The sequence below is a fragment of the Silene latifolia genome, chromosome X (assembly GCF_048544455.1).
Source record: "Silene latifolia isolate original U9 population chromosome X, ASM4854445v1, whole genome shotgun sequence".
In the NCBI taxonomy this organism is placed as follows: Eukaryota; Viridiplantae; Streptophyta; class Magnoliopsida; order Caryophyllales; family Caryophyllaceae; genus Silene; species Silene latifolia.
The window spans coordinates 236,741,698-236,754,424 of record NC_133537.1 but is presented as its reverse complement, the minus strand read 5'-3'; the positions used below and the strand labels follow the sequence as shown (position 1 = coordinate 236,754,424).

General features: G+C 40.6%; 1 non-coding gene across 1 annotated transcript; it reads right to left on the bottom strand.

Moving 5' to 3' along the window:
• Positions 1-555: 555 nt before the first annotated feature.
• LOC141624521 (small nucleolar RNA R71) lies at positions 556-662 on the bottom strand. Its single transcript, XR_012534328.1, has one exon. It is a non-coding gene; the product is annotated as a small nucleolar RNA R71 (small nucleolar RNA).
• Positions 663-12,727: the final 12,065 nt, after the last annotated feature.

The window sequence follows — 12,727 nt, the reverse complement described above, 5'->3', positions numbered from 1 at the left end:
TTGTTACCCTTTGATCACGAAATTGAAACGACTTTGACAAACAATAGAAGACTTGCTAGGAGAACTTTGAGAGGTATTGGTGAGATTGTAGATATTCAACCAAACACTATTGAGTTCACCAACCCTTTTGCAAGAGAAGGTGAGGAGAACCCAACACAAAATCCAACACAAAATCAACCCACAATGCCTAAATTTTCATCACATTCCGTACCCACCGAGGAGAACCTACCTAATGGTACTCCCACACCACAACATTTAACCAGAAATTTTATTGCCAAATCCGCATTTATCCAATTAGTCGAAAGAAGCCAATTTGGGGGGATGCCTAGTGAAGACCCTCACTCTCACATGGAGACTTTTTGCGATTGTTGTGATGCGATTTCTCAACCCGGTGTAACTCAAGACCAAATTCGATGGGTCTTATTTGCTTTTTCTCTAATTGGCACCGCATAACAATGGTTGAAAGGCCTTGATAAGGCTACTCTCGGAATTGAATCTTGGAAGAAATTGGCTCTAGCTTTCTACAAAAAGTTCTATCCACCGGAAAAGACTAACATGCTAAGAGCTCAAATTACGGTCTTTAAGCAAAGAGATGAAGAATCTTTGTATGAAGCTTGGGAGCGATTCAAAGGAATTTGTCGCTCATGTCCTCACCATGGACTTAGCGAGTCGTTCTTGGTACAACAATTTTGGAACGGTCTTTATGAAGACTCAAGAAACATTCTCAACATGGGATCAAATGGAATGTTCACCGAAGTTGACGACAATCAAACTTGGAACAAGATTGAGGAAATGGCGGTCCATAATTCATAATATAGTAGACCTCGCAAGGCTACTAGAGGAGGAAAGCATGAAGTGGACTCTATTACTCAATTGGGTACTCAACTTAGTGCTCACATTGATACCATCAATTTGAAGTTCGAAAAAGCTATGGCTAAACTTGAAGAAGCCTCAAAATCACCAAAGCATCATGTTAATGCCATGACGGCATCTTCATCAATCCCAAGTGGGATATGTGAGAATTGTGGAACTTTGGGACATGACCAAAGTGAATGTAGGGGAACAAATGAACAAGTTAATGCTTTTCAAGCATACAAGAGTGGTACCCCTTATTCAAACTATTACAATGAAAACACCAAATTCCACCCAAATCTCTCATACAAAAGCCAAAGTGTTCAAAACCCTCAACCAACATACACCCCACCTCCCATGAGAAACCAAAATCAAAGACCCTTTTACAACCAAAACCAAGGTTACCAAAATCAAACTCCATACAATCAACAAAATGACCAAGGTTTTGATGTTCAAAAAGCGGTCTTCCAAATGCAAAAGAATCAACAAGAGTTTTTCACTCAAATGCAAAAGGATAGTAAAGCAAACGAAATCACCATCAACAACATCCTAGCCCACACCAAAATGTTGGAAACCCAATTAACTCAACTAGCATCTTCAAGCTCACAAAGACAAAAGAGGCAATTACCACCTCAAAGTAATCCTCCAAGACATGAAACAGTTAGTGTCATTCACTTGAGAAGTGGTACGAGGTAAGAAGCACCGGAGAAGCAAATTGAGGATGAAGTCGTGGAAGCTAGTGATAAAGAAGAAATTGTGTAAAACTCCAAGGTTGGAGAACCATCAAAAGAAGAAGTTTCAAAGAAAAATGAAGACAAGGCCAAGGAGAAGGAGCACATTGTGATTAGACTTCCTTTTCCGAGTCGTCAAGCCAAGCCCAAATTTGATGACCAACTTGGAAAATTTATGGAAATTTTGAAGAATTTGGAGGTCTCAATTCCTTTCACGGAATTAATCAATCACGTGCCAGCCTATGCAAAGTACATGAAAGACATCCTTACGAAGAAAAAGTCGATCCAGAAGCTTGAGACTATCGCCTTCACTAAGGTGAGTTGTGCAATACTTCAAGGGAGTTCACCTCCAAAACTTAAAGATCCGGGAAGCTTCTCAATACCGTGTACCATTGGCGACACCACGATAAACAATGCCTTATGTGATCTAGGGGCTAGTGTGAGTGTTATGCCGTACTCGGTGAGTAAAAGGTTAGGGATGGGAGAGCTTAAATGCACCAATATCACACTCCAAATGGCCGATAGATTGACGAAGACACCATTAGGGATATGGGAAGATGTTCCCGTAAGAGTTGGGAAATTTTTCATCCCGGTGGACTTTGTCATTGTTGACATGGAAGAAGACTCCAATATTCCAATCATTCTAGGAAGACCTTTCTTGCACACCGCGGGTGCGGTGATAGATGTGAATCATGGAGAGCTCACTCTAGAAGTGGGAGATGAGAGCATAACTTTCAATCTTGACAAGACCATGAGAGCTCTCCGTTTGCATGAGCCATGTTTTATGGTTGATCATTATAGCCGGAAGGATGATAGGAAGAAGTCGGAATTCCAATGGAAGAAGAAAGTCGATGATGCTCCATTCAAATAGCAAGAGAATTGTAACAAAGAGAGCTTGAAAAGCTCACCAAAGTCAAGCAATGAAGAAGATGGCCTCATTGGCCAAGACAAGAAAGTGGGAGAGTTGTCTCTATCAACTCAAGAGATCTTTAGTGATCAAGTAGATGAAGTTTGTGGTCTTTGGGACGATGAGTTTGAAGGGATTTTCAATCCCTACATTGGTAATGCTATCGATCGAGACCAACATGAAGGACAACAAGTGCAAAGATCTATTGAGGATCTTTATCATGACAATGAACAAGATTTTGGGTACTTCTTCAAGGTGTTGAGCAACATCAACAACACCTTGGACATGCCCCCATGACAACTCACTAAGGATGAGAGTTTGGTGGAGTCCTCTCCAAACCACCATTTGTAAATATTTCTAACTCCTTAACTTGCATTTTAATTCTTACATTGCATTTTTGTCATTTTTAGATTTTTATGCTTTGATCAAGATATTTATCATTTTTGAGAGAAGTGAGGGAGGGACTAATGATTTTATTGAAGTGTAGTGCTTTAGCTTAGTGTGGGGATAGCAGTTGCCTAGGCTATTCATGCCTTAGTAGTGCCCCTACAATGAAGAACACGGGATTTGAAGAATGAAAATGACACGGGATATGCAAGTGCACGGATGGAACTGAATCCGGGTAGACTAGGAGGAATCCGAGCGTCCTTAAGGGGAATCCGCTCGTCTTAAGGGAACCCGAGCGTCTATGGCTGAAACCGTCCGTCCAAATGAGCTGCAAAGTTGAAAATTAGGGACTGTTAGAGAATCCAAGCGTCCCAGTAGAGAAGACGCTCGTCTGAAAGAATCCGCTCGTCTTTGCAAGAAGACGCCCGTGTTTTTGCCAGTGCAGCATAACAAAAGTTCCTGTAACAGAATTCGCTCGTCCTGAATTGCGGAAATCCGCCCGTCTTCACTGAAAGATGCTCGTCTTTAGGCGAGATTTCTTGAACCCAGATTAAGCAGAATTCGAGCGTCCCGAAGGGAATCCGCTCGTCTTTCCCCTACAGTTTGAAAATTTCGGGTCTTTTTAAATACCCTTCCCACATTCGTTCATTCATTCATACATTCAAAACACTACCCATAAACCCCAAAACCTCAAAACCCTCATCCTCTCCATCACCAAAAACAAGATTTCCTCAACCAAATTCAATAAAATCAAATCCAAACTTCCTTACAACAACAATTAATCACTCCTTTTACAACAATAATCAATCCAAGCACCAAAATCTTCAACCTTTGGGTCGATTTTTGAAATACAAAGGCAAATCCTTTCATCTTAAAATCGATTTGGGTATACTTAGAAATTGAATATTTTCAATCTTTTCTTGGTATAATCATCAATGGCAAGAACAAAAGGGTCAACAAAGGCACTCAAGGCAAAGGCACTCTCAAAAAGGCAACAATGCCTTCAAGCAAAGAAAGCTTCAATGGCTATGGTGGTTGCTAGTGCAAACTTGGAAGTTCAACAACAACAAAATCCTCCCTTGAAAGCAACAATAACAACAACAACAACAACTCCGGAAATTGCTTAATTATCAAACTATCCGGGGGTAATTTTCATTTCTAACTCCCATAGGGATACATTTGCCAAGTATGCTAAGAAATCCATTCTACCCACCAAATTCATATGTGAAGATGCCTTGAACAAATTGGGTGTCCTTGAGCAAACAAAAGCCTTCTTTGAAGCCATGAGGTTGGGAAAATTGTTCACTACAAGGGAATTGACACACCCCTCCCTTACCTTGGAATTCTTGAGTTCATTGAAAGTGACTAAGGTAGAGACTAGAACATATATCGAGTTTCACCTTCCCAATGTGAATAGGCGCATCACCTTTGATATTTTGAGTAAAGCATTAGGTCTTAGTGATACACCTCGTTATCATAAGAAGCCCGAAAAATATGACCCCGCTCCTCTTTGGGAGGCGATTTCCGGGAAGAAATTTGAGAACTTTCATGCTTGTCGCGCTCTATTAGTCCACCATCCGGGCATTAGAGTGTGGCACAAGGTCATCGGGAATACTATAATTTCAAGAAAAGACACTAATCACTTTACAAAGCTCGATTTTGTTCTACTTGAGTCGACCTTGAATGTTGGAAGGGAATTCACCAAGCCTTACAATGCTCTAAGGCTTTTGGTGAAAAGATGGCTCAATGTTGATTTTGGTAAGGAAGGCACCGCTTTTATCGTAAATGGAGGTCTAGTTACTCTCTTGGCCAAGTACTTTGATCCAAATTTCAATAAGGATAACACCTATGTGGCAAAAAAAAGGGGGTCATCTCATTGACATGGATGCCATGATTAACAAGTACAAGTGGGTCAAGCATAATCCTCTTGACACCAACTATGGGTGGCTCACCAATGATGCTAGATCTTTCACTTTGCCTTCCAAGATATGCCGCTTGAGTGCTCATAGAACAAACTACCTACTTCCACTCTCAAAAGGCACCGAGTACATTATCCGTCAACAAAGGAGCAAAATTGAAGAGCCCTCCTCCTCTATTGTGACACCACCCTACCCATTCAAATATCAAGAATTCAAACCCGAAGGTGTTGAAGTGGGCAATGACTACATGACTCTACTTATGCAAGAGATGCATAAACAAGCTTACAATGATCGAGTAGATGCATACTTGGCCCAATATCCACCCCCTCCTTCATTTAGCTAGGCAAGGACTACTTGATCCTTCATGTCCTTTGCCTAGTTGGGCGGATAGGGAAGTCTTCTTTCCAAGCACATCTAGGGGTGAAAGACCGGGTGAAGATGGGAATGTCGATGATGAGGTTGATGATGATGAGGGTGTTGATGAAGAGGTATATGATGAAGAAGAAGAGGCTAATGAAGATGATGAAGGAAGTGAGCCAGGAAGTGAAGAGGGAAGTGGTGATGAGTCCGCTTCTATGGAGGAAAATGATGACAATGATGATATGGTGGAAGACTAGCAAGCTTTGGAGGCTCCTACCATCTTGAGGTTTGTCTACTTCTTTCTTTGCTTTATTTATTTTTATCTTGATCATAGTTGGAGAGTCCTAGCAACATAGAGGACTAACACCTCGGCCCCATAGAGGTGTTCTTATTTCATTGTTCCCGTTTTGAAAATCCAAAATGACAATTTAGTTTCATGCATTGCATCGTGTGTGCATGAACTACCCCCAACTTTAAGACATTAGAAATAATGTCTATCTCGGTTTGGGGAAGTACATGCATACGCAACGGTAGGTAATCTAAATTACGCTCTCCGTCATAAACAAAAAACCCATGCATCATGTAGTGTAGATTAGTATAGCTTGTATTTAGTATAGAATTCATGCATCATGTTTGCATAATTTCCCATTATTTTGGCCATTGAGGACAATGCCCATATTAGTGTGAGGATGGGGAATTCTAACTTAACTTTTATTCAAAAAAAACCCAAAAAAATCAAAAAGTTTCAAAAAAATTGAAAATAAATTGAAAAATTTGAAAAAATCCAAAAACAAGTTCATTTCCTTTGTAGTGTAGACTTGTATATATTGTTGTATATATTGTATTTGTTCTATCCTTGTTCACATTGATCGACTACGCCACATCCGAGACATGAGGATATTGAAGACCGCATGGTATGATCTTTCCAATCTCCTTTTTCCTCTTTATGTTAATGACTATGTGGCTTTATTTTGATTGATGCGGTATAACAATGTGAATTTAGGACTTGCATTTAGTTTATATGGCATATTAGTTGGTAGAATCACTTGTATTAGGATGTATATGTGTTAGTTGCATCATGGCATGTAGTTGCATGTTAGAAAAATTTTGCGAAACCGTCTACTTGGGAAGCTTGACAAGTGTATATAGGCCCTAGTAGATGCTTTTTCTTCTTAAGACTTTGCTTGTTAGAATACTTGTAAAACACCCTAGGATGTGTCATGCTAGTATCCTTTGACCCATGGATTAAGGCCTAGTCAAGAGTACTTTGTGATGTGATAACTCCTTGGCTACCGTTTATTCCAAGGTGACCCTTGAAACCATGCATGCATCCATCATCCATGTTCTACCACATTTTTGTAATCAAAGGGAATGGGCACAAACAGAAATTGATTTGAGTTCAATGAAATGAAAAGTGAAAGAAAGTTTTCAAAATGCATCAAATGAAAAGAGGAGCAAAAATAGACTCCTAATTCTTCAAATATAAGGCACCCTCACTACATATGGGGTGACTTTGAAATTGTTCAAAAAGAAAATACAAAAAGTTGAAAGTTGTCAAGTATTGAAATGCCAAAAATCAAAAGAAATGGCAAGAAAGTGTTCTCAAATGTTATATGCCACAAGAAATTAGGGGGAAAAACAAACAACAAAAGCAAACTCCCAAAATGAAACTCAAATATCTATCAATCCCTTTATCCATCGTATCCATTTTTGTGCATGGTAGAGAGGGAACGACCCTTCTTCTTGTCTAGGCAAGAGGGGGAATTCCGCGATCCTCCAGTGTTTCTAACATCATAGGGAGTCTACTCTTGACAAATGCATTTAACGATTGAGGACAAAGGTACCCTAGCTTGACACAATTTGGAGGTGATTTATTGGTATCCTTCTAGGTTTAGTAGTTTGAAGAAATTGCATCTATGAAGGAATGTGCACCCTTGAATTGCTTCCCTTGTAGATAATTTCCGCCACTTAGATGAGGAAAGTGGCTATTCTTTTGTAGACGCATCCATTACTTGATTTTGTGTGCTTAATGTTTGGATGTGTCGCCATTTTGGCAAGACTCACCTTGCCTTGCAAGAAGGCATCCTACCTCATGGTTGTCTTGTTGTGAGTTGAAGGGGCGGAGTAAGACCCGCTAATTGTCTCATATCGGCTATTCTATTAGGTTAGTTTAAATAACGGTCCTAGTCTTTGTCACCTCTTTACTCGGGACGAGCAAAGGTTCGGTTTGGGGATATTTGATGTGACCATAATTAGAGCATATTTAGTCTCCGAATTAGCCTTGTTCCCATGCTTTTTAGTGCATATTTGGGTCATTTATTGTCTTTAGTCCTTTGTTTTGCATATTCTTTGAGGTTTTATTTCCTTGGTAGGAAAGGAGTGCAAACCTTGCATTTTCATGGCAAAATGAAGCTAAATTGATTGAATTCAATGAATAAGCATCAAAGAGAAGACAAGATTAGAAGGCCTTTGTACATACTATAGTAGATGGGCAATGATGAGAAAAGATCCTTGCATCCCCGAGGAAATCCTCAAGGATTCTATGAAGAAAAAGGAAGAAAAGAATAAAGAAAGTAGCTGTAAGACAATCCGAGCGGATTGTCCACAAGACACCCGTCCAAGAGGTATAATCCGAGCGTCTTCCCCAAGTGGACGCCCGTCCAAAACACCCAGAATCCGCCCGTCTTCCCCAGCTGGACGCCCGTCCAGAATCACCAGAATCCGCCTGTCCCATGCCCTGGACGCCCGGATTGTCTGTCAGCCATTTCGTCTTCTACAAGCTTCAAGGAAGGATGCTGATATTTTTCTAAGACCGGCGAAAAGGAGACCGGAGTCTCCCTTGAGACCGGCGATTCCTCAAGGACTTAATCGTCATTTAAGCCCTTAGTAAACCCTAATTTATGTAACTAATCCCCACTATAAATACCCCATTAGGCTAATTAGAAGAACATGTTCTTCTTAGCAATCTCTAGTGTAGTTAATATCAATCAAATCTCTCTTTAATCTTGTAATCAACATTTAATCAAGTTTTGATACAAGTTTCATTTCCTTAATCTCTCTCTTGTTCATCCTTTGTTTTGGGTAATTGAAGATTATTTGGGTTATTATTGGGAGATTGACAACCTTCCAATCTATCATTAAGTACTTCTATTATTCTTTGCCTTATTATTGGAATCATTAGTAGGTATAATTCTCTTAATCCCTTTTTAATTATTGTTAATCACTTTCATTTATTCATCATGTTTTACTTTGTTGGTATGATTGACAATCTTGCTAGCATGTTCAACATGATAATGAGTGAGTAGTTTCCTTAGCTAGGGTTAATGGGTAATTAGGGGAAACTAACATGGGGGATGATTCATGCTTAATTTAATATGCTTTCATAGTTTATTTGCTTGCTTGTTGTGATCTCAACTTATTCATATGTTATGTTTGATGAAATGCGAGCCTATGAATCGTTGCATTTTTTACCCATCACCTATCTTTTCAATGAGACTTGTAAGACATAAACCAACTCGAGTCTCATTAGACCATGCATATAGTTGAGTAGGGAAGATTAAGTCGACTTGTAGGTGTTGTACAATCTAATCGATTCGGCTCCGGGACCCAAACTTTCCAAGGATTGTAAGATATAAACCAACTCGATCCATCACAATAATAATTGCTTGCTTATAATTTGAGAATATGTTTGTATGATCAATTCCCATGAATCCCCTATGACCCCATGACACCCTAGTGCCTTTTATCAATTGTTTACATCCTCTTTTAATCATCTTGCTTGTTTACTTTTATTGCTATTTAATTTAGTGATCTTCTACTTCAAACCCCAAATTGTGACACCCTTAGACACCACTAGTTGCAATAGAAAATCTCATCTCAATTCCCGTCCCTTGGGATCCGACCTTTACTTGCCTCTTTTTACTAATTGTAGAGTTGTTGGTAGAGTTATAAATTAAGTTTTGGTCTAGGTGCTCCTAACGACAAGTACCGAAAACTAAACCTCCAAGTGAGTCCGACCAATAGTGTTGGAGCTGGTGTCCTCCACAAATTAGTGTGATAACATTTGTAAATCTCTTACAGGTTCACAAGGGTATACTTCGTATATTTAATCAGTTGATTAACGTTTACCTAATAACGGTTGGCTTGCTAGAAAGTTTGACGTTATTATCATACAGATGGCGGTGATCAACTGGTCCCTAAAGGTCACACCTATAGGACGTATTTGAGAAATGTGGTTATAGAAATATAATTACATTGATGCCCAAAATGACTAAAAAGTTAGTCAATGTGTTGATGAGATAATTATTTAATGAAAATTAAATAATATTAAGTTGAGATGAATTAACTGTCGATTCGTAAATTAAATATAATAAGTTATATTTAATTAAATATATATAAGGTTAGTTTGAAAGAATTAATCTGTTAATTCGTAATTAAATATAATCAGTTGTATTTAATATCAACAAGTTGAATGTGTCATAGTGGTAATAGTGAGGGTACACAAGCCAAGAGGTCATGGGTTCGATCCTTACTAGATGACAATTTAACACACTTTATATATTTTTGGAAAGACCAAAAATAAGGAAATTTAATTCCTTATTTTCGGATCACATTGGCCGAAATTAGGAGATATAAATCTTTCCTAATTGATTTCGGATTTTGGTCTATATAAAAAGAAAGGTAGAGAATTATTTCTAACCTAATTCTTTTTCTGACCTAGCCTCCTCTTTCTCATCACAAAACACAAAGACAATAAAATTTTACAGAAAATTTTAGATTGATTTCTAGCATAATCAAAGGGTATATCTTAGATCGTCTTGGGTGCAACTAATAGGCGAATATCAATTTTGATATTGTTCTTAGGCCAATTTTGCAAGGACCCGAGGTTAATTCTAAATCTTTTTACTTATGCTTATGTATTTTATTTTATGACCATAGATCATCTTTATTATATCGTTATAATCCTTCATGTTAAAGGGAAGTATACAGATTATTTCCCACAAATAGTGCAGAGATGATCAGGAGCCTGGACACGGTAGACGAACTCCAAGCAAGCGCAAAGATACGTCTTGCTGCCTACAAATAGTCAGTCGCCAAAAGCTACAACAAGAACGTAAAAATCAGGCTCCTATAGGTAGGAGACTTGGTTCTCCGTGAGGTGTTCCAAAACACCAGAAACCACAAAGTACGCAAATTCGCCTACAAGTGGGAAGGACCATACCAGGTTGAAGGCGTTGTTGTCCAGGGGGCGTACAGATTAATGACCATGGATGGTCAATTAATACACAAACCATGGAACATACTTCACCTGAAGAAGTATCACTTTTGATAATAAGTAGAATTTAGTGTACAAAGTTTGCATTCAAAAACCCTAAAAAAAAAAAAAAAATATAGTACGCTTACTATCAATTTTCTATTCTACTTGTTTTTATTTGCATTTCTTTAAACATGAAACCCCTATTGGAGTTGTGTGGTCTGTAGCTTCCTGGGTCCATGGTTGCTCTAGAACCCCGTGAGATAGCGCCAGGTACTTCATATCGCTTTAATGGATTTTTTTACTTTTTCTATTTTGGGTTCTTTGAAATACCACTTTGCAGTTTAACGTCTATGGTACGTTGAAAGTGTTGCCAGCAGGACTGTGAACTGTGAACGCGGGTGACAAGGCACATGGCACTACAACATACCTAACCTAATTCTCCAGTAGGAGAACCCTCACCAAGCGGCTTGTGGAACATACGAAGGGGGGCTTGACCGACAGCTTAAAGCTCACGCAGCTACCCTTGATACCACCCCCAAAGATAGCTATCGACACCGAGTACTCGATGTAGTCAGGGCCCCAGCATGCATGCAAAAATTTAAGGAGCGCAGGGATCTGTGAGCAACCAGGATCCAGCAACGTTCTACCGGACCTAGATTGACGATAAACTTGCCTAAGGTACGCCCCTGTTGGATTTAAACATGATGAACATACCTTGCGTCATGAACAAGGTTAAGCAGTCAAATGCGGCGTTAAGTCTAAATCAGCCCCCTGGTTTGACACGACAGCGAGCTAAGTCTAAATCAACACCCCCGGGTTGACACGACCACCTCCAGTCTAAATCAGCCCCCTGGGTTGACACGGCCACCTCTATTCTAAATCAGCCCCCTAGGTTGACACGACAGGTCTAAATCAGCCCCTGGTTTCAAAATATGGCTAAACCTGCCACATGGGCAAGCATGGCCAAAAGTACGACCCGCCACCACAACGGGAATAAAAAAGCAAAATGTTTAAAAATACCTACAAAGTCTGCGCGACATAGGGCCAGATCCCCAAAACAGCAAAATACTTACAAAAATTTCTAAACAGAGGCTTAGTCAAGGACTTCCCTCTCAGCTTCCACAGCCCCCTCCCCTACATGTTCTGGCTGACTCTCATTTTCAGGAACAGGATCAGGCTGCATGATCCCTTCACTGGCGGTTCCCTGGGCAATAACGTCAGCAGCAGCCTCCGGCAGCCTGCCTCGTCGTGGCAGGAGATTTTACCTAGTCAACTGCTGGCATCAGCACACTTAAGTCAGGCATCACAGGGTAGAGGTTCTTCAGCTGCCTCTCTTCCTCTTCTACCATCTGGAGAGTGAGAGGCTCAGCCAGCACAGCACGCATCCCACTAATCTTGCCTCGCCAGGTAGCATAGGCCATAATATTTGGTGGCAAGAGTGATCAACTCATTAATTCTCTCGTCAGCATGCTTGAGAGCCTCACTGAAAGAATTGCACACCTCCTGGGTACGTGCCAACTGGAAGCCCTCCTCCTTTAGCCGCTTCTTGGCGCCAGACAGCTCAACCTTTAGTCCTGTTACGCGTTGCCGCAAGTCAAGATGCTGCTGCTCCAAATCAGCAATAGTTCCTGTGAGCTCTTGATTCCTGGCATTGGTGGCTTGGCTGGTAGTCTGAACCACTTCAATCATCTTCCTGTGTTAGATAGCTGACTGAAAGGCCCGTCACCAAAAAGCAAGGTTAACAGATTCAACGGAAAAGGACTCGGAACGAATAAAGGCGGCAGAAGGAGCAACCTTACCATGAAGGCGTTGTGCACATCATTTTCAGCCATCTCCTCAGGGGAAAACTGCTTGAAAGTTTCCACCAGTGGTGGAAACACGAGCTGGTCCATTGCAAGCCAGTAGGGGACTCGATCTACATTCCCAAATCCCTAGGGGAAGTGGACAGTGATACCTCCACCAGCGGCAGCAGGGCTTGGTGGAGGTGTAGGAGGATGGCATGATAAGGGAGTGACTTCCAAAGGCTCGGAGGCAGATCGAGCAACATTGGAGCGAACATGAGGCGACTAAAATGAAGCAGCAGGGGCATTCCTCTTAGAGGCGGAAGGGGTTTCAGGGCTCCCCGAAGCCCTCTTCCTCCTTTCACTCAGAAGGATGGCCTCTAAGGGATCAATTTTAGCACCGGTTGTAAGAAAGAAACCGGCATCAGAGAATAACAGGCAAGCAAAATAAAACATCCGGCATCCAAATTGCAGGGATTTACCAGAAGACATGTTGCGCGACGATTGCTGGGGGTTGGAGGAGGAAGCAAGAG